The sequence below is a fragment of the Nanorana parkeri genome, unplaced genomic scaffold (assembly GCF_000935625.1).
Source record: "Nanorana parkeri isolate BGI_ZX_2015 unplaced genomic scaffold, ASM93562v1 scaffold839, whole genome shotgun sequence".
Classification (NCBI taxonomy): Eukaryota; Metazoa; Chordata; class Amphibia; order Anura; family Dicroglossidae; genus Nanorana; species Nanorana parkeri.
Window position 1 is genome coordinate 573,129 of NW_017307107.1, and position 25,644 is coordinate 598,772.

Genomic DNA, 25,644 nt, shown 5'->3' on the forward strand with positions numbered 1-25,644 from the left:
TGCAGAGTGGACAAAATGGGTGCATGCAATACTTTTTCACTGCATGAAAATGTGGTGGCAGCGCTTTGCGGTCAGGTGGTGCGATGTGATTCCATTTAAATAAATGGCAACACACCTGCCCCACTAACACACAGCAGGTGTGTTGCACAATAGCATGTGTTAATTGCATGGTACTGTGAGATTCAGGTCAATGACACCGCAGCCACGTCCCCCGTCCGCAGTGTGATTGCCCGCACCAGAACATAGGGAGGATTTTTTAATACAATCCAGGACAAAATTCACCCTTCCTCCCCAATTAAATAATAACAGATAATGTAATAAAGTAAAAGACTTTGATTCAACACTGACTGAGAAAAACAGATATATAGAGACAGATATAGATATTAAAAAATAGAGGCAGTGGGAGTCAGAGAGCAAGCGACACACAGAGACAGCCTGGAGAGTGTGACAGTGCGGCGAGACAGACAGACAGACAAATCAGAGAGAGGGAGAGAGACAGATAGATCAGAAAGAGAGTGATACAAAACAGTTAAAGGAAGTTTAGAGACAGTTTTACCTTTACAAAATGTGGAGGAGATCATTCTTCATTCTGACTGGCTCAGTGTTCTCTGTACAGCATTGCGGTATATATGTATAATAATAACAGTGTGACTGGCCCAGCGTGGCGGGGTTTGTGAGTGTTGCGAACCGGCCGATGCGGGGGGCCCGGCCTAAAGCCGTGTAAGGGGCCTCGAAATTTCTGAAGGCTGCCCTGATGACTAATAATAACAAAGACATGTCAGGTGTAAAATGCTGTTATTCTGAAATACGTACACTTGCAGAGCATTCACTTCCTGCTTTGACAGAGCAAAATGACTTCAGTTTACCAGAGCAATCCACACTGGGATTGCCTTGTCATCAGCAGAGCATTGCTGGGAAATCTCATCTGTAATCTGAGGAGATCTCAGGGAAAGGCATTTTTCCTCCCCTAAGATGATGTGCATGGTCACATGTCCTAGTCACATGTGCCAGAAATCCAGGAAGTAAAAGGAGAGCTAGTAATTTGCCCTTAGTAAACATGGCCACTGTAAGAAGACTGGGGAAGAAAAGAGAAATAAGGTATGCAATGTATACAAAGCTGGGAATTATAAAGAAGTATGTGGAACTCTTTACCCCAACCTGTCCGTCTATCTCCTACTCTGACTACCTTAGGCGTTCCCTTAAGACTCATCTCTTCAGGGAAGCTTATCTGACCTCAACCTAACCACCGAAATATCAATTTCTCAAACAATTCATCCCCAGAGAGCTACCTCCTCATGTATCACTTGCCCCTCCCTTTTAGACTGTAAGCCCTCATGGGCAGGGCCCTCCTTACCACCTTGTCTTGAATTGTGTTGTAATTGTAATGTCTTCCTTATATTGTAATGCGCTGCGCAAACTGTTGGCGCTATATAAATCCTCTATAATAATAATAATTCTTCACACACAGAACCATGTGTAGAGATGATCTTTTCATGATTCACAGGGAGTTTTCCTCTCTGCTCTGTAACAGGTGTTGCTGATCATCTACTCAGAGTTGAGTGTCTGCTCGTTCATGAGAAGGGGGAGGGGTCAGCAGAGCAGAGAGGAATCAGCTGATTACATTTTACAGATAACAACCGACCCTCAGAGAGTCAGATTGAAGTTCCTCTGGAGGGAAATTTGAATTTCTAGGACTCTGACCTATGAAAGCCAATAAAAAAAGTATTAAAAACAGCAGTATGACTCATGACACTGCACCGACACATACATCCCCTCTGCACCTCTAGATTAACACAATAAAAACAAATCACTTATTATGGTGGAAATGGGCTTCAAAGTCGGATTTGAGGTTACTAGGTACATGTTAGGATAATGTTTATTTCCCTAATCAAGGTCAGGTCCAATTCCTTGCCTCCCTGATCTCTGCCTTGAAACATTTTGGATGCCACAATTTGATACTTGGAGGTGACGTCAGCCTAGCCCTGGTGCCATGGCTTGATTGCTCCACGAAAAAGTATTTTATACCATATGCTTCCTCAGCCAAGCTCGAACGTTATCTGCACCACCTACTGGTTGTTGATGTCTGGTGGGTGTTGCATCCTTTAAGGACCGGTTCACACCACAAAGTCCATGTTCGAGAGCGTTCGGCCTCTGGAACACACTGGAAAGCAAGCCAGCTGGCTCCCTGCCTTCAGGGGAGGGAGGGGGCATTATAGGACTTCAATGCACTGCGACGCCCCGTCCCTGAACACAGGGAGCTGGCGGAATGGAATTCCAGTGCACTGCAGAGGCCGAACGCTCTGGAGCGTAGCCTTTGTGGTGTGAACTGGCCCTCAGTCAAAGATTTAACTTACTATTCCTTTGCCCACAGTTCCCTTAGTCGGTTTGATTACTTTCTCACCATGCAATCCCTGCTAGGCGATACTCCTATGTCCAATATAGGATTGCAGATCTGGTCAGATTATGCTCCCTTGCACCTCATATTGGGACAATTGCGTAGATCTTCTAGATCCTTTTCCTGGTGGCTTAATACTAATTTACTCGCTGTACTGTGGCTATAACTGAGGCCATTAGAGACTTTCTAGTTAATCATCAGATGGGTGATATCCACCCTCTCACCCAATGGTAAGCTTTGAAGTATGTGTTGTGGGGTTTCTTTATACAACACAACTCCAGAATCAAAAAAAGAAAGATCTTCAAAAATCAAATCCCTATTGGAACAGCTATCCATACTTGAAGTGCTTCATAAACAAGATCTGCTCACCGCTACTTTTGTAGAATATGACCTTCTTAGCCTTTTGCTGATTGCCAGGGACAGAGCCCATGTGAAACATTATGAATCGGCTAATAAATGTTGGAGAAATCTGGCTCAGATTTTACACCCCATACCTCATAGGACTTCAGTTCTAATGTATATTCACTTCCCCTACATCTCCAATCCATTCTAATTCGGGGATTGGTGGGGCTTTATAACCTATTATTTATCCCTATATTATCTCCTGCCACCTTCACCTCAATCTTCTCCAGAGCCCTACCTTGCCAACATGCAGATGTATATTTCTGGCACTGTGCTACCCTCCCTGGAAATACAAACTTCACTGCTGTTGGACTTCCCCCTGGCCCTTTAGTTTTACCCTGAAGTTTTATAAAAACATTCTGGAGACCTTGTCTCCGATTTTATTACATACCTTTACTACGGTTGATGTGAAACACCTCGTACCGTCCCAATTGTTGATTGGTACACAATGCAGTCATCCCCAAAATGGCAAGAGACCCATCTAAATGTAAATTATACACTGATTTTCCTTCTGAATAGTGAATCTTTTCTATAATTATAGCAGTAGATGTATAGTTCCCCATTTTCCCACTCTTATCCATGGAGATCAGGTAGGGTTCGTGCTAGGTAGAGAGGCCAAAGACAATACAACTAAAATTATTATTCACCTTCTCTCACATATTCATAGGCCTCAGCAAGGCCTGCCTTCTGGCTTTTGACACTGAAAAGGCCTTTGGCAAAGTGAATTGGAATTTCTTTTATCTTCCATTAGAGCAAATTGGGTTGGGTTCTAATGTTCTGAGCAAGATTGTCACTATATTCTACCCCATCTGCCAAGGTGCTGGTGAATGGCATTTCGTCTGAACCCTTCCACATTACCAAGGGCACTAGACAGGGTAGCCCTCTTCCTTTCTTTTTGTGCTTGTAATAAAAAATCTGGATCAGGCTATTTGACAAAATACCTCTATCCATGGAATTCACTTAGACTATGGCCATCATAATATGTCTCGATACATGTATGATCTCCTTATGTATATTCAGCAATCTCTCATCATTATCCCCTCTTTAATTTCAGGATTGAAGCATTTTGGTGAACTGAGCAATTTCAAAGTAAACATGTCTAAAACTGAAACCTTTAATGTTTCACTAAACCCCCGTTTGTTTGCTCAACTGCAAGATAACTTTACTTTTCAGTGGTACAAGGATCCCTGCACTACTATTTGACCTTTATATGCTTAATTATCTCCCCTTATTGGCCAAAACTATGTGTACTTGGAATCATGGAAACAATACCCTATTCACTCTCCTAAATTCTTTTTAACATCTGTGCGGTCGTGTTTTATTGAAGCTACATGGAATTGCGGGCTATCACACCTCCATTATCAATTACTTTGTTGATCCAAATACTCAGGGGGTATCAGCCTGTTGAGCTTCGAGTTGTATCCTAAAGCAGCTCTCATATCCAGAATACTAGATTGATATTGATCAATTCTGGTGGAACAAGCTCTGTCCCCCCTTGATCTTAGAGCACTTACTCTAGCAATTCTATGATCGTTGACCCTGGAAAGAAAAAATAGTGGTCTCTCTTCTTTACCTAGTCCTCTCAACCCTTTTTGAAAATGTGGGTGGACATATTTGTAAAGACTGAAGACTTTACTTTCACCTCTACTATGGATGTATTTGCTTATCCATCTGGTGTTATATCTAGCAGATTCAGCTTCGTTTTTCAGTATGCATATATTCTTCTGCACTCTGTCATAGACCCCTCACAGACCTTGAGAGTCTGTGCTCCTTTGCTTGTCCCTTCCACCATGCTCTTTCATTTACTTATACATTGCTTATGTCTACATTTAGCGATAAATTGCCCTGTTATATCGATTCGTGGCACTGGGACATGGGTAGGGACATTTTGGAAGAGGATTGGGGTTCTGATTTTTTCTTCACATACAAGCCTTCTATCTCAAGTTATACTCAAGAGAAAAACTATAAAATTATTGCTACATGGTACAAGGATTGGGTTTTCCTTCATTGTATTGTCCCATCTTCTCCTGAGTTTTGTTGAAGATGCAGGGAGGCAAAAGGAACATACCTTCATATATGATGGGAATGTCCTTTATTACAATAATTTTGTCCATGATATTTATAATTATAGGATTTTTGGATTTTATAATGAGCTTGTTGTTCATTTTTCCCGGGCATAGGGCAAAACAGCAAAAGTCTTTGCTAAGATTATTTATGTCGGCTGCTAGACAACTCATTTCTCTTTTTTGGAAGACTACAGAGACCCTTTCCCTTTCCCATTGAGTAGGCACTGTTAAAGATATTATAAGGATGGAGGAACTGCTGGCTTTAGATTCAGACTCGTATGAGAGATGTCACTCCCTGTGGGTGATCTGGTTAGACTTCTATACATCTGAGTCTTTAATCTGGAGAATACATGGGAATTCAAATGTGTTCGTCATGGCTAAGGGTTAGCCATGACAATAAATTCTAGCTAAAATAGTAATGTTCTGTCTGCCCACCCTGGGTCTAATTCTAGCCTTCCCTCTTTTTTCTTTCTTCTCTTTTTTTCTTTCTTACCCCATCTTCAGATCTTTAATCTATCAAGTCTCCTCTATCTTGTTAATTAATATATGGCAGTCTTATGTCACTGACCTTCATTTGATACCTTCTGTGTTTTATACCTGGGTATGGATATATATTCCAACACTGACAGCCTTTACTATTGGTTGCTATATTAAGTTATTACTCATATACCATCTCATGCATGAAACATTATCTTGCATCTATACTGTCATTTGTCATGTGCCTTTGAATTACCTTTCCAGGTCTGTTATAACTGTTATAAAACACACACACACACAAACACGTTGAACTGGATGGGTCTGTGTCTTTTTTCAATGTTATCAACTATGTAGTATAATGTACATTCTTTTTTTAAAAAACCCAGTATATCCAGGTAGGCCATCCACTCAGAAGCATAAACTATTTTGAATTTCATAAAAAGAAGCCCTTTTTATATTCTCCCAACATTTGCTTTTATGAATTCAAAGGTCCTACTCTACTTATACTTGTTCTGTGACAAAATGTTTTGCTCTTACAATTTTCATATTTTAAGACCCTAAAGGAAGATTAATTGTACTGTTCATAGTAATGTAGTAGTCCATAGTAATTTTTTCCCATCCCTCATTAACTTCTATAGTTCTCCCAGTACCCTATTAGTAGAACTTTGAGTACAGATCAGACGTAGCTTCAAGGCTGAAGGCTGGATTACTGTATGCACTATTGAGTAGAGTATATGTTCTGTTGGATTTGTAACATTTGTGATGACTTGAAATGTATTATGAGATAACAACTTTAAAGTTCAGTATCTTGATGGTCCTAAATATGTGTAATAACAGGGCAATTGTTTTCAATGGGGATCTTATGTATCTTAATAAATAAAGATATGTTTTAATATTTGAGATGATTATTTGTGGTGTTGCCTTGGCATAAAAAGCCCCAATTTTTCACTTGTTACTATTTTAGGCCCCAAGGTAGATAGATCGCAACATAATTTTTATGGCAATTTCTAAGTGAATAGGCTAATGATTTTGCCCAGTCTGAATTTTGGTGATACAACACTCTGACCTCTGAGATTTTCTTGATGCTTCTCATCAAATCAGTTTTTTTCCACACAGACCTTTCCATCATTAGCCTTTCTTTATCATGTGCATGAAGCAGATTATTTGGCAGGAGGAATATTGGATCTCTCCCCTTAAAAAAACAAATGTATCTAATGGCTAAACCCTGTTTGGCTACCCAGACATGTATAATAACAAAGTTCAGGACTACTTCTAAGTTTTTTGGGCAATAAATCTAATTTCGAGCCTTCACCAAGGGATTCTTCATTTCAAGTATAGCTAAAATCAATTAACACAATGTAAAAACAATCTATATATGGAGACTTCTAATTTGACCTACCACAGTGCAGCAACCCTGACCAGGGAAAATGTCACATCAAAGAATATTCTCTCTTTCTGTTAAGGAATTTTAATATAAAAAGCAGAAGCTTTATCAATTTAAAAAATAGGGAATTTATAGAGACTCTAAACACTTTAAATAATCTGACATTCCTGAAGAACTGTGTACTTTCTATGTATTGTCTCCAGGAGTCCATCATGTCCTCAATAATCACATGGAAAACAAACAAAAGTTCCCACTATTGTGACATCTTTGGACCCCAAGGGAAGTCACAACTACCAGAATATTCATTTATCTGCAAACATTTATCGATATCAAAACATACATTACAAAAAGCCCTAATATGGCCAGCAAATTTTCATAAAGACATTTAAAATTCTCTACCAAGTGGTCCTGACATATAAGTATATCAACTTGCTGACACAGGTGAGGGCAGTAAATACCAGCAGGGGGTCGGGCTTGCCCCAGGACATGACAGTCCAGCAGATCTCCTTTGATCAGTGTCCAGCCCCAAGAACCCTTTGATGGTCTTCATTTGCATATCAAACAGCAACGGGCAGCTCACGATATTAAGGAACCTTTCCATCAAAGATGTATCATAGATGTCAATTGTTTTAGCTTCCAACACAAACCTCCATCAATATAAGAGTATGATTATCAAACATATTCATGCCTACATATCCCCACATGTCTCACACAGATGTCCATTCAATGTCAGTACAAATTACGTAAGCCTGGTCTTTCTCTCACTGTGCCATGGCCCTAAAACTCTATGTGGGTCCAATTGGCATAATCCATGAAGCTTCTTCTACACACAGCAATCTAGATGAGCGGTGATAAGCTAATTACACTGAATGGACTGATATGGCACCATATATGGGTGAGATTGTACCATATATTTATTTGTATGGAGATTTTACAAAGTCCACAATTTAAACCCACTGTATATGCTGGGTGTTTTGTTGTTTGACACCCCAAGGCTCACATATGGTAACAATTGTGGGACTAGTCCATGGACCCTTTATTGAGCATGCATTGTTGAAATGTATGATCCTGCATTTCTTAGATGAATATACTGATCCTGCAATATCTGAAATTGATTGACTGGATTAATATGGCATCTTAAGGGTACAGTTAATATGGCTATAATCTTTGCAGTGGGATCATTGATAATGGAGCAGCAAATAATGGGATAATGAATGGTATGCCATTAATAAATAATGGGATGCCGGATTAGTTTGGCAGCCCAGGACGCATGGTTAATGTGGACTTACGGTTGGAAATTAAATACATTGTCCCACCTTCCTTGTGCTGCTGATCTTGATTGAAGCTATTGGGATAGCATCTCTCCTATGCATGTGGGAACGTTAAAATGTTTCTGAACTAAGTGTAGCAGCTTCAAGAACCTTTTTAAATGAATGGAGATCTGTGTGAGACATATGGGGATATTCAGACATGAATATGTTTGATAATCTTATATTGATGGAAGTTTGATATACTTTTGTAAGGGTTTCTATGGAAATTTGCTGGCCATATTATGGCTTTTTGTAATGTATTGTTTGATATCAATAAATGTTTGCAGATGAAGGAATATATATTGGTGGTTCTGATGTCCCTTGGGGTTCAAAGATGTTGGACTAGTGGGAACTTTTGTTTGTTATTGTGAAGCTTTTTTAATTTTCAGAACAAGGGGGTCATTTGCTCTCAGCTTTATGAAAATCCAAAGGGTATGGTTTGAAACATTGACATCATTAACAACATTTTTACAAGTACTATACATCTTTATATAAAACAAACAAGCTCCTATAATTCTAAGGATCTATGCAGGTTAAATGTTTTGCACCGAAAGTTGATTTTCTATGGATGAATTAAAAGTGGTTACCATCTACTTCTATCCACCATCCAAGAAATGGTGTAAAGCCAATGTGGATTGAATGAGTAGGATAGGTGAGAATATCTAAAAGTATCTCACTTCGGAAGGATGTTCTTTCATCACATAGGGATTGTGGAAACCCCAGAAAAAAAGAAAAAAAAAGGAGAAATGCTGCATGCTATTAGAGGATAATCTGTATTTCTATCTCCTAATTTAAACCTATGGGTGCTAGGGTGTTGAGTTTGTAAATCCAATAGGTCTCACGTTTACATAGGTGCTGAAAAACGTTCGGATGGAGAAAAGTGATTGGTCTTTAAACTCAGATTGTCCATGATGGATTGATGGATGAATTGACAGGTCAGACATTTTTCTTTTTTGCACTGGGACATGCTAACTCTATTGTCAAATAAAAAAAACATTTTTGCTGTGGTTTGGAACCTAGAGCTAACTTGCTGGGGGCTACCATGTTTTTGATGTTCTTGGCCTTACTGAAATTGACTGTCGGTCTAGGTGGAAGTGAAGTGTGCGGGGTCACCTCCAAAATCCATACCAGGCCCTAGTAGGAATTTGAAGGGGGTACCCCAGCCCCCAAAAAACGGGGAAAAAAATGGGGTCCTTCCTAACATTTCTACCAGACCCTTGATGCGAGCACAGACCTGGCAGGGCAGGAAAGGGGGGAACGATCGAGCGGCGATCATATGAAAAGTATTATGACACCTCTGCTCCCAGACCCGAATGGCATTCAGGAGCTCCCGAATGCTATGTGGTATACTATTTGACAGCTGACAATGTCAAATGGGCGGAGCAAGCCCTGTGCAGAAGATGGCATTGTGCAATGAGTTTTCATCGGGTTCGGATGGTTGTTGTGCTGCGGGACTTTTTTTTATTTCGGCGGGTCGGCAGGCCTCGTGCATCGTGATTGAGGCTGGATTACATCGATGGAGCCATTGTTTTAAAGGAATAGTAAAAAATTTACTCTTTGTTTTTTTCAATTTAAGGATTTTTTCTAAAAGTGTGGTGTGGGTACAAGTACCCCTTACTCATTCACAGGGGGGATAACAAGGTGCCCCCTTAATTAAAGAGGTACCCTGATGCAAATAAGCCCCCTTGCCCACAGACCCCCAGAACCACCGGGTCAGGGTTGCAGGGAAGAGGCCCTTGCCCCCATTGGCATGGGGACACCCTCCCAATGCCAAGGGCACAGGGCCTGGTAAGGCGCAGGGAGGGACGAATCAAGGGTCTGGTAGGACTGTTAGGGGGGACCCCACGTCTCCCCCCCCCCATTTTTGGGGGCTGGGGTCCCCCCTTAAAATTCCTACCAGACCGAAACGGCCTGGTGTGGTTTTTGGGGGAACCCAAGGCATTTTGTTGTTTTAACTTGGGGGGATCCCTCCATTGCTGTGCCCCAGACTTGCAGATAGAAATTGCACAGAAAAGAAAAGTAGTTGTGTTTGGGGGGGAAGTCTGTGCAATCTCTAAAAAACTGGGCTCTTGTGTTGTTGATGGTAGAGGAAGATGGATAAAACTGTAAGGCATTAAGGCCCACAGCATGAGGAATAGAAGTATACAAGGAACAGACATCTAAAGAGAGCGAACAGTATGAAGGGTCCCACGTGTACAGAGAAAGAATTTGAATAAGGTGACCTGAATCCTTAATGTAAGATCGGAGTGCTGTGACTATGGGTTGGAGAAATTGATCAATGTATACGGACAGACCACTGGTAAGACTATTAGTACTAGCTATGATGGGACGCCCTGGGGGGTTCTTACTGTCTTTGTGTATTTTTGGTAGGTGGTAAAAATAAGGTGTGTTTGGGCACTGGGGATGTAAGAATGACTTTCCTTTTTGGAAATGATACCCATACCCATGGCTACTTTTGTGAGGATATCAAGCTATTTTGTAAATTCAACAAGGGGATCTTGTGGGAGAGGCTTATAGGTTGATACGTCAGGCAATGCCTGCTTGTCTCCGTAATGTAATCTTGGCGGTTTTGAATAACTATCCCTCTCCCTTTGTCTGCTTGTTTAATGATGACGTCTTTGTTTGAAACACATTCTTTGAGGGCCCTGGTTTCTCCTGAGTTCAGATTGGGATGTTTTTTTGGCAGTGTTGCAAACCTTAAGGAGATCCGAGTAGGTGACATGAAAATAGGTGTTGATGAATGGACATTTGGAATGGAAGCGATCAAAGTGGACTTTGGTTTGAGGGATGTATGAATAATTTCAGGGTTCGTGAGAAAATCCAGGTTAAAATCAGAAGGAAAATTTTGGTCTGCAAGTTCATAGAGTGTTTCCAAGATCTCACCATCTTTATCTTCACAAATGTCCATAATGAACTCGTCAACTTAGTTTGCTTCATGACTGATGTCTATATTATATGAGTTTTTTTTTAAATAATGACTTTTCAAGGTGAGTTTTTTTTATTGTTGTGTTTTCTGGGACCACTTTTTTATTTTTTGGCTGTGTCTTCCTCCTCTGTTTCCTCTTCTCGTTTTTTAATTTTGGCGGGTGGGTGGGTGTGTCCCAAGTCTAAACAATTGGCCGGTTCTGATTGTGGTAAGGGGTCCTGTGTGTTTGATATCTGGATGTCTACATTCAGAATGAAATGTGCATCTTCAGAGTTGGTGTTTGAAACCGAAGATGGGTCTGGATGGGGGTGGACAAGAGGTTGAGTTGGATCCCATTGAGATAAGATTGGAAGGGTGATGTGAAAGGGAGCTCTTGACCACATCTGTTGGATGAGTATTGGACTTATCAATCTGATAATGGACATGACATTGGCCACTCTGTCAGTGGGTACTGGGTGGAATGAAAGTAGTGGAACAAGGCTGGGTTTGGCAAAGATAGAATAGGATGATTTCTTCCAACTGAAGACTCTATTTAAGGTGTAATCAGAAGTGTTTGTTAAATGTTTGCTGGATTTGGAGCAAATTATATTGTCCTCGAACTTATTAGTGTTACAGTTGAAGATGGACAAGCAGGAAGAGACATGAGGTTCCAAATGAATATCTAACTGACGTGCATTGGGTATTTATTTTACTGGCTATGGTGTTGAGCTTGCGTTCTCTTTTGGGTGATGATAAGTTCTAACCATTTTTTGGTGCAAAATTTTGCCAGAAGTTGCCAATCTAATATTAAATCTTGATCTAGAAAATCACAAGATTTTTGGATTCTGAGTCCTCTGGGGGTAATCCCTAACTCAATGTATTTTCTTAGAAAGGATATTTCCCACCATTGTTGGCTGTCATGATTGATAATGTTCTGTAGTTTTAAAAATTTGTCTCTGGAAAGAGGCATCCTGCATTGAAACATGTAGCCCTATCACAGGATCCTCACTATCGCTTGCAGGGATATTGTTCTCCCCCCTTCGCTCTCTGTACACATCCACTGATTTACTCACCCTATAGCCGTGGCACTGTCTCCTACAGCGCACGGCTACATCTTTTCACACAGATAGCCGCCAAGGTTCATTTGGGTCAGCTCGTCCAGCAGCTGGCATTGCCCCAACAAGTCTGGCAACCATGTCCCACTGTCTCACTGCCCCCAATAAGCCTGACCAGCGAGCTCTGCCATTACATTGCCCCAACAAGTTAGCCGGCTATATTAATTGCCCCAACAAGTTAGCCGATACTAATTGCTCCAATTAGTATCCAGATCGTAATGATCGATATCATACACTGACTTTATGCTGATTGCACCAAAGTCACATTCCTCCATGACAATTAAAGAATCACCCATACCAATCCCATTTGCTCGCCATCAGCAAGAACTGCTTTGAACGTCACAAAACAGGATCACACTCAGTCCTCAGGAAAACTTTGTCAACTGTAAACTCAGCAGGACACCTATCATCTTTTCCATAATAATGTTTTTTGAAATCACAAGGGATACAGCGGTAACATATATAGGAAGCAAATTGAACCACAAAATCGGAAAGAGAATTATGGCATTACAGCTCCATTTATCTCACATTTCACATCAGTATTTTTAAGAGATGCATTAACGCAATAGTCAGCAGAGATGACTATTTCACATTCAATGTTTGCCTCTATAGGGGCATCATAAATTCAGTAAGTGCCAGTTGAGATATATGTTTGCTTGGAGCGTGTGGTGGAAGCAGGTGTATATCCAGAGATAAAGAGAAGAAGGAAATAAAGATAATAAAAATAAAAATAAATAACAAAGTAAAATGGAGGATAAGCAAGCACTGTGAGGGTGGGGATAGGGGTCTGTTGCTAAATCTATGGTAGTTGGTCTAACCGAGTGGGAGGGTTTTATTCTGGAGTGGGATCAACCGACAGTAGTTCTTTGTAAGTCGGAGTAGTTTTAAAGTGAATCCAACAGGACCATGTGAACGTATGAGCGGATGTCCTATCGTGTGCAATGTGGATCAATTCCTCCATGTCACATATTTTATCAATTCTCACAAACCATTCTCTGGTAGATGGAGGAGAGGAGGACTTCCAGTGTAGAGGTATGAGTTGTTTGGCTGCGTTCAGCATATGGAATTTCAGCGATTTCCTATAACGTTGAGGGGAATCTGGAGTGTGGTCCAGCTGGTCTCCAGAAATACCGGAGATTGATTCTGTAACTCAGTGGCGGACCTAAGGAACAACGGGCCCTGCATGGGGAAGATTTGTACCATCTAGATCTTATTTTGAAATTATTTTCCTGGGTGTACACATTGATCAAGCTCTTGGAAGTATTCAAATTAATATTCTCCCATTCCTAGTCTGAAAAAGCTAACCCAAGGTCTTTCTCCCATTTGAGTTTTAGTGGGTCAGGGGTTGGAGGTTCTGGAGAAATGATGAGTCGATAAAGCGTGGAGATTGCGCGGCTGACGGGTATTTTGGAGGTGCAAAGGGACTCTAATGGCGTCGGGGCTCTGGAATATAGCGCATATCTCGTGTGTTGTTGAGATAGTGTCTAATTTGAAAATAGGACCATAGAGGAAACTCCGTGCCCTGCACCTGGCAGTCATCTAATAGAGTCTGCCTGTCCTTAAATGAGAGAGAGAGAGAGAGAGAGAGAGAGAGTATTTATATTCTGTGAGAGTTCGGTGCCATAGCAGTCTCTCATACTGATACTGATCTATTATAGCAGTCTATTGCAGTATGTCACAAAGACCAAAGATCTGTGCTCTAAGGTTATGAGCGACTTGTAGTAGGCGGGATCATTTTTCGGGTATGTTTAAACCTTGGGCATTAAACTTCAGTTTGAGGGAGGCTGAGAGGCGTCCCCCCAAAATAGGAGAGGGCATCTTCATATGAGTGTAAGGCAGGGGTGCAAATAAACGAAAGGGAGATATAAAGAAGCAAGGAGGAAAAAAAAAACAAGGGGGGGGGGAGGAGAAAGGAACAGAAAAGACAAAGGGAGGGGGGGATGAGGGTTGTTATTAGGTTCTGTTGGAAGGTAGTCTGGAGCTGTACCACAACCAATATAACGTATCTATCGTCTATCAAAGACAGGTCTGGAGTAACGCCTTGCTTTACAAACTAGTGGAGCAAAGGACGTTACTGACGAGTGACAAACCGGACTACTTCAGGCCGGTGTGTAGCACCTGCCTGTGTGGGGGTATGTATTAACAGATCAGGACGAACTTGAATTCGCATCCGAGCAAGGGAGAAGGGTACTAATGAATGTAGGGTATGACCTAGTGGGAAGGTATGTCATGTCATTGAAGTATGGTAAACAGGAAACCTGAAAAGGTTCAGAGCACCCGAGATAACTTAGGAAACATAACGCATTTCGAACTGGACTTGTGCATATAAAGTAGGAGCAACACTAGGAACAATATAGACCGGTCAGGTCTGTGCCACGTTTCCAGGGATGTGGAGCTCCGCTCCTGAGGAGTCGCCTAGCCAATGCAGTAACTATGTGCTAGCTGTGTAAAACAGTCGGGGCATAAAAGCCTACGGTCTCTATGTACAAGGCTGCGTGAGCTGCATCCTAGTAAACATATGCACAGAGATTTCACAATAGAACGACAATGTCACGCCAGGACAGGCAGCACGTGTGAGACAATCGTCCGAGAGGAATCTAATCCATGGCTTAACAAACTACATCTGGTCGGTACAGCAGGTTATGCATGAAATATCACATTGCAGGGTGGAATCAACATTAGCAAGGCAGTGATAGTAAGAAATCAAACATTAGCTTATGCAAAAACTCCATAGGGTTCGGAGAACCCATAAGTTCCATTTTCAACCCGTATGCATAATACCTCATGGTGGCCTGGATAGCTATATTCGCACAGGACAAGGGTGGAGGCGGCATCTGTCACCGTTGTACGAAAGTCAGTAGGAAACGAATATACAGTCCAAGTTCGGGTTGCGGGTGCTGCACACCATCAGATAAAATGTTCTAAAACAAATTCTAACTTATGGAATGAACTGTGCACGGGATACTGCCAACGGACATGAGTCCTCTGCTCTCGCATGATCCAACAAACACTCACCACGGGGCACAACACTGCGTACTAACCCGAGTGGATCCACGCAGAAGGCAGCAGAAGCATGACACCAGGCAGATCTTCAGCCCTCCGGGGCTCCTGTTGCCAGACTGCGACGTGCGCGTGGGGTGTCGAATCGTCGTGGAGGAGGGGTAGTGACCCAACGGCTACCAGTGCCTCTGCCCCTCTGCTTGCTGTGTGCAGGGCTGAAGACTGGTGGAACTGGAGCATCCTCTGGGTCAGGTTCAGACCATCCATCTGGCGGGAGGAATTCGGCATACCATTCCGGGAGGTGAAGGTGAGGTAAGTTGAGCTGATCGCAAAAGGAGGGTAAATCTTCCGGTAGGTGCAGTACAGCAGTGCAACCCGCCCTGGAGGCCATTAGACCAAAGGGAAATCTCCAGCGATATGGAACGTTGAGCCGGCGTAGCTCTGTCAAGAGCGGTCCTACTTACGTTTCCGGCGCCCGATGAGCTAGACGTGTGCAGCATCGCTCCGTCCCGTACATTTATCGAGTACACTACCCGGTCCTCTCCTCTAGCTCAGAGACTGCTGAATGCACCGGAACGAACCACCTGACGACATGGACAGATTTGTCTCTCGTCCGAACCTGACTAAACGGGCCATCATACCTCCTTCCAGCGACGACCTCGATGCGTCCAAGATGGCGGACACGGAGGACATGCTGGCTTCATCTACTGAGGCAGCGGAAGGTGAGCCCTCTGTATCCGCATCCCTACAAACGGAACACCAACACATAGCGGCAGCGGTGGCTGCCTATCTTAAGGCTGACATGAAAGCCATTGTCACGGAGGCGATACAGCAGCAGCTGGGCCCACTTAAACAGACACTCGACTCTCATGGTCACCGCATACAAACAGCGGAACACAGGGTCAGTGATCTAGAAGACGCTCTGCATGTCACACAACGCACACTGGACAACACTACTCACTCTGTTCACCTCTTAATGGAGAAAGTGGATGACCTGGAAAACAGGTCCAGGAGAAACAACCTTAGGGTCATCGGCCTTCCAGAAACGGTTCCCCCTGCGGATCTCGCCCACTTCTGTGCTGCAATCATACCGAAGGCTTTGGGCCTGGCGGCCCCATATAGAGTTGAACGTGCGCACAGAGTGGGGGTATCCAGAGATAATCAGAAACCCAGGCCTGTGATCGTCCATTACCTGGACTTCAATGACCGCAGACAAATTCTCCAAGCATATAGGGCCCAACGCAATTTAGTGGCAGAGGGGCACAAAATCCTACTCTTTGCTAATTATTCAGCTGTACTCACCAAACAACGCAATTCGTTCTCCGAGGTATGCAGGCTGCTGGTGGACCGGCGCATCAAATTTACATTAGCTTACCCGGCAGTGCTTAGCATTTCCAACCCAAACGGCTCTGTGGAATCATTTTTATCAGCGACACAAGCCAAGGAATTTGTGATACTTAAACATACAGATACAAGACTTTTAGACTCAGCCTTTATCCACTTTATTTAGAGAGGCAAAAAAGCTCGCGTAGCTCTCAAAAAAATGCAGAATCCCAAAACACATCTAGGCATTAACCTACCCAACATTCGACTATATAACCTAAAGCCGAAAGATCTTGGAAGAGTTTAATTTCCGTTCCATTATATATCAGTGAGGGGTTTTGCCTCGATTTAAACAGCACCTCTTCCTTGAGTTGGAAGCTGAGAAAGCAGCAGATGACGTCTCTCGGTGGATCGGTATCTCTGCCTCGGGGACGTAAAGCGCAATGTGCTCTCTCTAGGTCTATTGGCGAATCCAGCGGCCTGTCCAGGAGCTCGTTGAAGATCGCCTGCAGAGCCGATTGTATGCCCTCCGGCTCCACCGACTCAGGCAGGTCCAGGTCCTCCATATGTCTCTTCATGGCAATGAGATGGGTGGTATGTGATGAGATAGCACGTCTGTTAATGGTAATTTTTTCATCCCGCTGGGCGCCATCTTGCTCAACCACAGAGAGGCGATCCACGATTGCTTTAATGTAGGTTCTCAGACCCGCAACTGCATTCGAGATAGCATGCTTGCTCTCACTCACCACCGATTTGAGGTCCGCTCATTGTGGCAATTTGTTAATGTAAACGGGGACATCGCCTGCTGATGAAGGATGTTGGCCCTCATGATCCGACGCCTCGTGGTCAGGCGGAGGGTTGGTGTTCCGCAGGTCAGGGTGCTGGGCCCGGAACATTGTTGGGATCGAGTTGTATCTGTGAGAGCCTGTATCATGGTCAAAAGGGAGTTGGCGATCAATTTTCCCCATATCTGTTGATTAATCGTGCAAAGTTCTCCCGTCAGCTCTGGAGCTCTTTCAATGTGCGTCCATCTTGTGTCTGCGCTAAGCCACGCCCCCCGACACCTATCATCTTCACATCAAGTGAGTGCTATTATTTTTATTATTGGGCTGTCACATTTATTTAGAACAATTGATCGTTACAAAATCATGTTATAATCATGACCGGCCATTATCTTTTTTACTCTTTTCTGTTTTTATACCCTGGGATCCAGAGTTTGATGGAGTATTAAACTTTAATTAAGATTAATTTGTTTTTAACTTTTTTAAAACACAAATGGATGTTAAACATGAATGTGTTCCTAGTGCCATCAACTCTATAAACAGCAAAGAACCTGACTCTTCTCAGCATTTAATTTACGGTGTAATTTGTTTAAAATAAATGATCATGGGAATAATAAATCTTGTAAATATTTCGTAAATTTTGCTTGGAACAACTTAATTACTTGGATTTAAGTGACTCAAGCCTATAGTATTTTAATTTGAGATCCTAAAATAAAGATTATTTACTCAGTTTACTAGCTTATGCAGTGTTTTTCCTACTTATTAGATAGGAAAACATTAATTGTTAATGGCCCATGAGAGCCATTGTTGCTTGATTGTTTTTATAGCGGACAGCTCTAAGGAGATCTAAAAACTAAAGCTCACATTTTTTTTTCCTTTGTGATCTGTCTAAGTTACCAACCAATGTTTTAGGCAGACATGATTAGTCTTACTTTTGAATTTTCACACATAAGACATTTCTGTGGTGTCTGCTTTAACAGAAATAAACAGTTATGTTCATTTACTCCCTTTCAGCACTAGTCCAATAAAATAGGGCTAGTCAAATAAGGATTAGGGATAAGCAAACTTGCCAGGTTCAGTTTGATCAGGTTTGGTTTAAGCCAGATTCAGTAAGACCAGCAAGATGCATTGAACCCCATTGAATGCTATAGGAGGTGAAACTAGCTATTTTTTCTGGGTTTTTTAAAGCTATTAGGTAAGTTATTGTTGAAAATAGGACATATGTCCCTGGGCACTGCCATGGTGGAAATGTGCAAATGCAAAACTTAAAAAAAAAATACCATCCACTGGGGAGAAGGTCTTTTCATGTGGCTTGAAAGGCAACATTGAAAATGCACAAATCCTTTAAATAACATGCTTGGGGGATGCCTTGAAACTGCACACCATGATAAACAAACAGTATAATGTAGTTTCTTAAAAGTGACAATACACATAAAGAAAACCCCCAGCAAAACAGCATGGGGTTTCCACCTAGACCTTTATCCAGGCATATATCCTGGAGTGACAGGATACACCATACCAGGCCACATGCCTTTGAACAATGGGGGGTACCATGCAAGGGGTGCAGCAGAGATTCCCCTCCTTGCAATACACCTTGATACAATGTTAAAGAACAAGGGCCTCCTCCCCACATCTGTTTCCACGAACAGAATGTGAGGGGTGTTGGAGGGACTTATAGCAGAAACCAGAATCCCTTTTTATAATAGGGCCCCAAGATATATGCCCCCTTGTAGGGGAATGAGTACATTATTATCCCTTTATTTATTCCCAAAGCGTTAAATGTTAATAAATACACATAGTAGAAAAAGTCCCTTAATTGCATTTCAATTAGGAAATACAGTAAAATGGTAAAAAAATATCCCCTGATGTAATCCAGCATCAGTCACGATCTTAATCAAGGCATCCAGTAATGTAAATCCATCATCAATCATGACAACTCGATGCCCACTGATGCATATGGGTCGCACTCTTGTAAAACTCGTGCAAAATGAGAGATCCCCAGCACTGCAGTAATGTAGACACAATGCTGGAGATACTGGGTGACATCAATCACTAAATATGGTCATGACCATATTTGGTCGATTATTTTTCCAGATGCTGTGTTTACATTAAAGCAGCACTGGGAATTAGGCTTAAAGAATGCCCAAAATGTCCCTTAATTGCATTTCAATTAACAAATACAGTAAAATTGTAAAACTATCCCCCCTAATAAGAACCAATAAATATGTGAGTAGGTTAAAATTACACCAACAATGCAGTTAAAACTAAGGAAGATGTGTCTTTTTTTTTTTAGCATGTTAGATTTTTATTGAGAAAAATAAAAATAAAACAATACACAACTGTCAAGCATTGAACTGTAATGTAGGTCATGTATCAGTATGCAGACTGAGATCCAGACATGCCAAGCAAAGTATATCCATACAGTAAAATTAAAAACTAGATCATACCATTATGAAAAAATTCTGCAGAGATAATGCGCATCAGGTATGCATAACACGGACTACAAATATCAAATCCTATAGCTATGAGGGTTGGTACTGTGGGGAGAAGACCAATTCAAACCATCAGGGGTATTCGTGGGCATATCAGGAGGAGCAATTACATTAGATTATGGTGAGAACCTCGGATGAGGGCAGAAGATCAAGGGTCAAAGGACATCCAGGGATCCTAGGGATCCAGTCAGTTAGGAAGATGTGATCTTATACCTGTTGTGTTACTTTTTGTTTTTATTTTTCTCCATTGAAAAATTCCTTTAAATGGTTAAGGTATACTTTTAATCATCATCTCTGCATTTTTAAATGTATTAGGAACCAATATTTATTGCGTTAACTTTAGCTATTTAAATACATTAGGGACAAAAAGGATTGAACAATAAGGTTAATTAAATTCAGAGGGTTACTCACTAAGCTGCCGAAGACAGTCGAGTGAATAACTGAGCCGAAGTGAACAGAGGCTAAACTCAGCCGTACATTGGCTACCTTCGGTCAGCCAAACATGCTTTACATGTTCGGCTGAGCCTAAGTGCAGAAGGACTTTGACTCATCCAATCCAACATCTGGATCGGCTGAGCCGAAGCTCTGGCAGTTTACTTGCTGCCGTTCACACCTATTCTCATAGGGGCCATACGGCAGTGAGTGATTAGCCAAATGCTGCCGACCGGCATTCGACTCGGCTATACTGCTCGCTAACTCTGAGGTAGCGATCCGACTATAAAAAGTGTAAACAGATGACATTTAAAAAAAAAAATGATTTAAATAAATGTAAAAAAAGGACAAATAAAAAAAATTTGGAAAATAATAAAAACATTTAAAGAAAAAAAAACAGAGTGGGGTCCCCCTCCCAAACCCTTGTAGGAAAGGTAAAAGGGACCCCATTAAAAAAAAAGCGTGAGATTCCCCCACAAGTCATACCAGGCCATTAAGGCCCCCCCAAAATGGGGAGAACGTGGGGTCCCCATAAAATTCTGAACCAGACCCTTGATCTGAACACAGGCCTGGCAGGGCAGGAAAGGGGGGGGGCGAGTGAATGCCCCCACCTGAACTGATGGTTCAAGGCCCCCTTCCCACAAGCCTTTGGGTGTTGGTTGTGGGGGTGTGTTGGTTGTGGGGGACATCACGGCCAACGCCACCCAGTTGTTGTTGTTTAATGACAGATCAGCATCCAAGGTAATTTGGGAACGCTGATCTGTCATTACAGTACAACAACTGGGCAGAGCCAGCTGTGAAGTCACGGCTGCCTCCGCTCAGCTGTTGTCTTTTGCTGGGAGAGTGGTCGGCTTCGTCCAACCTTTCTCCACACTTCGGCTGTCACTACAGTTCAGCCGAGCCAAAGCATATGCGTTCGACTTGGCTGAGCCACTCGGCTGCCTTCAGCTGCTGTACAGGTTATAGTGAATAGCACGTACAGCAGCACTTTGGTTCGAACGAAGCAACGGCCATTGCAATGCACAGCAAAGGCCTCTACAATGCTTTATTGTACTTTGCAGTAATGTGCGTTATACCATAACAAGATTCATAGATGCATGTTAAAATGTACATGTCGGTATAAATGAGCCCTAAATGCTCCAGAAACTGACAGGGTTATTCACAAAAGGGTGAAGATTCTGGAGAAGGCAAGAGAAGTGAACAATTCCAGACAACATAGCTGAACTGGAAACTGAGCCAAATTGGAGAATTTTTCCAAATAAGCTATTTTGGCCTAGATTGTTCACTTCTCCTGCTTTCTCCAAACTCTTCACCCTTTTGTGAATACTCCTATGAATATTACCTAAAATTGTTGGAGAAAATATTTCAGCACAAGGGGCGTAGGGGCTTCTTCTCAGTTAGAGCGGTTAGGGTCTGGAACTCGCTGCCGCAAGCAGTAATTTCAGCTGAGAGTGTTGAATCATTCAAAAAGCATTTGGATGATTTCCTCAGAGGCCGTAACATAGAGGGGTGCAGGTAAAACTTAAGAACAAGTTCACACAGGGACACAAGCATACACATGCAGAATCACATGTATACACGCAATAGGTTGGACTTGATGGACCTGTGTCTTTATTCAACCTCAAATACTACGTAATTCTGTAACTATGTAACTACATTCTGTATGCTGTGCTGTAAACTATATTTGGTTGATTTCATGTCAGCGGTCCCTTTTGGTTTTTGAATGCTGTATCATCTGCAGCCTCTTCATTCTTAATGAGAGCTTGATAGAAATTGGCCAGCAGCAGTCTGAACAGGGACAGCCACAGCAAACTACTGACCAATTCATATCTACAGGTTAAATCGGGTCTATTACCTTTGATAAAATGTGTAGCACGCGTAGCTGTTAAAGCTACCTGAAAAAACCCTTTTTGTTTTCAAACAAAGAACCAGATTGGAATGCTGCTGCTGTATGTAAGAAAATTAATTGGAAAATAAAAAAAATCAATTCCACAGCTGAATAAACCAGTGTACGCTGCCATAAGAATTGTACTGTTTTGTAATAGTATGTACAACTTTAAGGCATCCCCCAAGCATTTTCTTTAAGGATTTATATATATGGACAGAAGTTAGAGCCAAGATCTGCTCCCCTTAGACTTCAATGAGACTCCCCTCTAAGTTCAGATTTTACAAATTTTGAACAAGATTCACTGAACCCTTGGCAACACGAAACCGAGCAGAGTTGTCCATCACTACTAGGTACAGTCACAAGTCGGGAAATACATTGCTAATCTTTTAGAATGATTTTAAGGCAGAGGATAACATTTTAAGGACACAGATTTGGCACAATTAACATTTCAAGATAATCCCTATAAGGTGGTAAATCTCCACCTTTTGAGTTCAGGTTAATTTTAAAGTCTGTAACTCCCCACTATACATTCTCAAATGGGGATCCTGATGTAATCATCCATACAATGTAAATAGTTCCTGCAGTCCCTAAGGCCCCGTTCACACCAGGGTTGTTTCGTTCACTTAAAGGCCAACATTTAAAATCCCATACATTCCTATGAGGGCCTTTCACGCAAACGTGCATAATCACACGTTCCTATGCTCCTGTCACCTAAAATGCTCCATGTGCTACTTTTGTAGCGCTGATCAGTGCGTTTTCCCTATAGACTTCAATAGAAACATGCTGATCAGCACATTTTTGCATGTTTTTAATCATGTTTAGTGCTGAAGTCTGACTGTAATGCAGTTGAACAACTAAAGACCAACTTTAGTATGTGGTTACATAATGAAGGAGAAATAGCTCCCTGACAAGGCTCTCCCAAAACCAGATGAGTCAGCTGCTGTACAGAGGCTGACAGGGGTGTCCCCACACATTTCACCTTCAGAGGTGGGGGGCGGTTTGGAGAGGGTGCCAGCCAGGGTCCTGCTTAGTTCCTGGCAACGAGTGATGTCAGTGAGCTGAGTGGGATGTTATCCAGAGCTTCACACACCACCACCACATTGCTAGGGTTACATGATCCTTTTGTCTAGGATGATAGGAATAAGCAGCTATTCTTACCTTATTTCTCATTTCCACAAGTCTCCTCTGCACTGTAGAATCACCTCCTTTAGCTGCTTCTCTTCATCACTCCACTGGTCACAGGATCTCTGATATCATAACATCATGTATTTCATGCGAGGATGCATTTCGAGAACTGGTTGCTGGGGAATAAGAAATGAGATAAATATAGCTGCTTATTCTGTTCTTCCTAGACAAACAATCATTTAACACTGCAAGGGTCATTTTTAACTTTACCTGAAGTTCAGACCAGACACCTGGAAAAAATTATATATAGAGATTTGAAAAAAACATAAAAATTAGGATGAAGAAAATAAAATAGGGGGTGCCAAGGCTAGAGTTTAGCTTTAATAATACTGAGTTTTTGATAGAAACAGATCAAAACTTGTGATTCAAGCTTTTGTATACTCACTAGACATGTAAGCCCGCAAAAAAATGTGTTTCATTTCATTTTGGATCCATTCAGATTTTTATTTATTTTATTTTCTAGATTTTGGATCCGAAATCTTATTTGGTTTGTCATTTGGATTTCAGATCCATCTGAATTTTCTTTTTGGAATAAATTCACATGACCATGGCTGTAATGCAGCCCCAAACAGTCAAAAAAACTCATCTGATTGATCAGAGAACAGTCACATGTCTGAATTTGTTTCATGTTGAATGAAATTCGGACATATACAAATTTCTGTTAAGCAAGCATTCAGATTTTTTCGCATTCAGACACGTTAGAATTCGGAAAATTGGATGCATCTGAATGTCTGGATTTAACAAAAATGTATATAAATATCCATTCAGATTGAAAAGAAAATTACATGTTTAATACTCACATTGTAGCTCTATTGTGTTGTTAGAACCTTTTTATTTGAGTTTGCAAACTAATATTTAAGATTACTAGACTGAGGGAAAGCCAGTCAATTGATCATCTACACTTTACATACTAACAAAACTGTTGCTTTAGTAAAGCTGTCCATGGCCTGTGCCTGCACATTATTATTATAATATGCTTGCAGTAATCTTTACGGAAAGCTTATAGAACATGGTTATTACATAAATGTAATACTGGGAATAAAAAATGCCAGTGAAGAAACAGAAGAAAACATATGTAGCCCAGCTGTCACAGATCAGAAATGTTAACACCAGTTTGAAAAGAAGTAAACAACAAAACATTGATAATTAAAGCTAAACTCTAAGCAGCAATACAATACACATATTATTGCAGCACTGTATTCATTAATACAATTTGAATAATTATTTTTGTAAATATAAGCAGTGAAAGTACCTAATTTTGACTTGGAAATCTTTTGCAGTTTACTATCGAGCATAGCTCACACAGGGGAAGGGAGTAGCAGAACAAGTAGCTAATCAGGTATCAAAAAGGAGTAAAGAGCAGAGTGGAAGAGAGCTGAACTCATCAGTGCACTGCTTCTCCTTTTAAAGTTTAGTCACAGACTGGGAGTGGTGCAGAAACCTATAAGTAGAAATAAAATTGTGGCAGGGAAAGATCAGAGCCCCTCCCTGGACTGTGATATGTGGCAGAGCTGTGTAACTCTCAAGACTGGATCGACAGGAATATGAATGCTTTGGCAGGTAAAACAGCTTCCATATGTAAATTATCTGTGTATTTAGCTGTTTGCCTATTGGAGACAATAACTGTTTCTATACATGTGCAAACCTAGCAGATATCCTAGCAGATTATTGCTCAATCATGATAGTAGCTGTATAAAACCTGCTGCATTCTGGAAAATGACTGCTGTTCAGTTATGGTCATGGATTACATTCATGTTTCATGTGCATAATGATGATAGTCTTGTATTTTTAGGTGGTACACAAATGACAGCTTTACAGCTGCAATACAGTGTTTTATTTGATTATAATTTTTTCATAGAGCTGTTCGATGATCCATAAAATAATGTAAATATTTATATTAACTTAATGATCATGTTTGCTTGAAAATTGTTGGACAATTATGTGATGGCTAGTTTGGATAACTACATTTTAATGTTAAAAAAAGGCACTGAAATTACAGCTGCGTCCTCCGTACAGCTGTACTGTACAGCTGCTCAAGCCATGTTGTGTAATGTTTACCTCCCAAGCTAGAGATATTCAAGAACCGCTGGAGTCTCTACATATGCTGGGTATTTTACTTACACACAGACAACTTGTATACATTCATTATTTAGCATGTGTTATGTTTGCTCTAATTAATTATTTATGCATCACACAATGCAACACATATTTTAGTAATATTTTTCTCACAAAGAAGATTTATTGTTCATCAGCTTCAGTAATAGAATATGTTGTATAGAATGAAAATAGAGATAAAGATAAAATGGTACTGAATAGTTTTCGGACTTCCAAAACTCAGTTAAGAAGGAACAAAGTACTGGTTTAGGCTAATGCCTCTGTACTATCAATAGGGCCTGTCGTACAGTGGTCCGGTGAATTGATGTGTATAGGGAATACAAAACGGAGAACAAGGAACAGCTGTCAAAACAGTTTTCACTAAGGGGGTTAT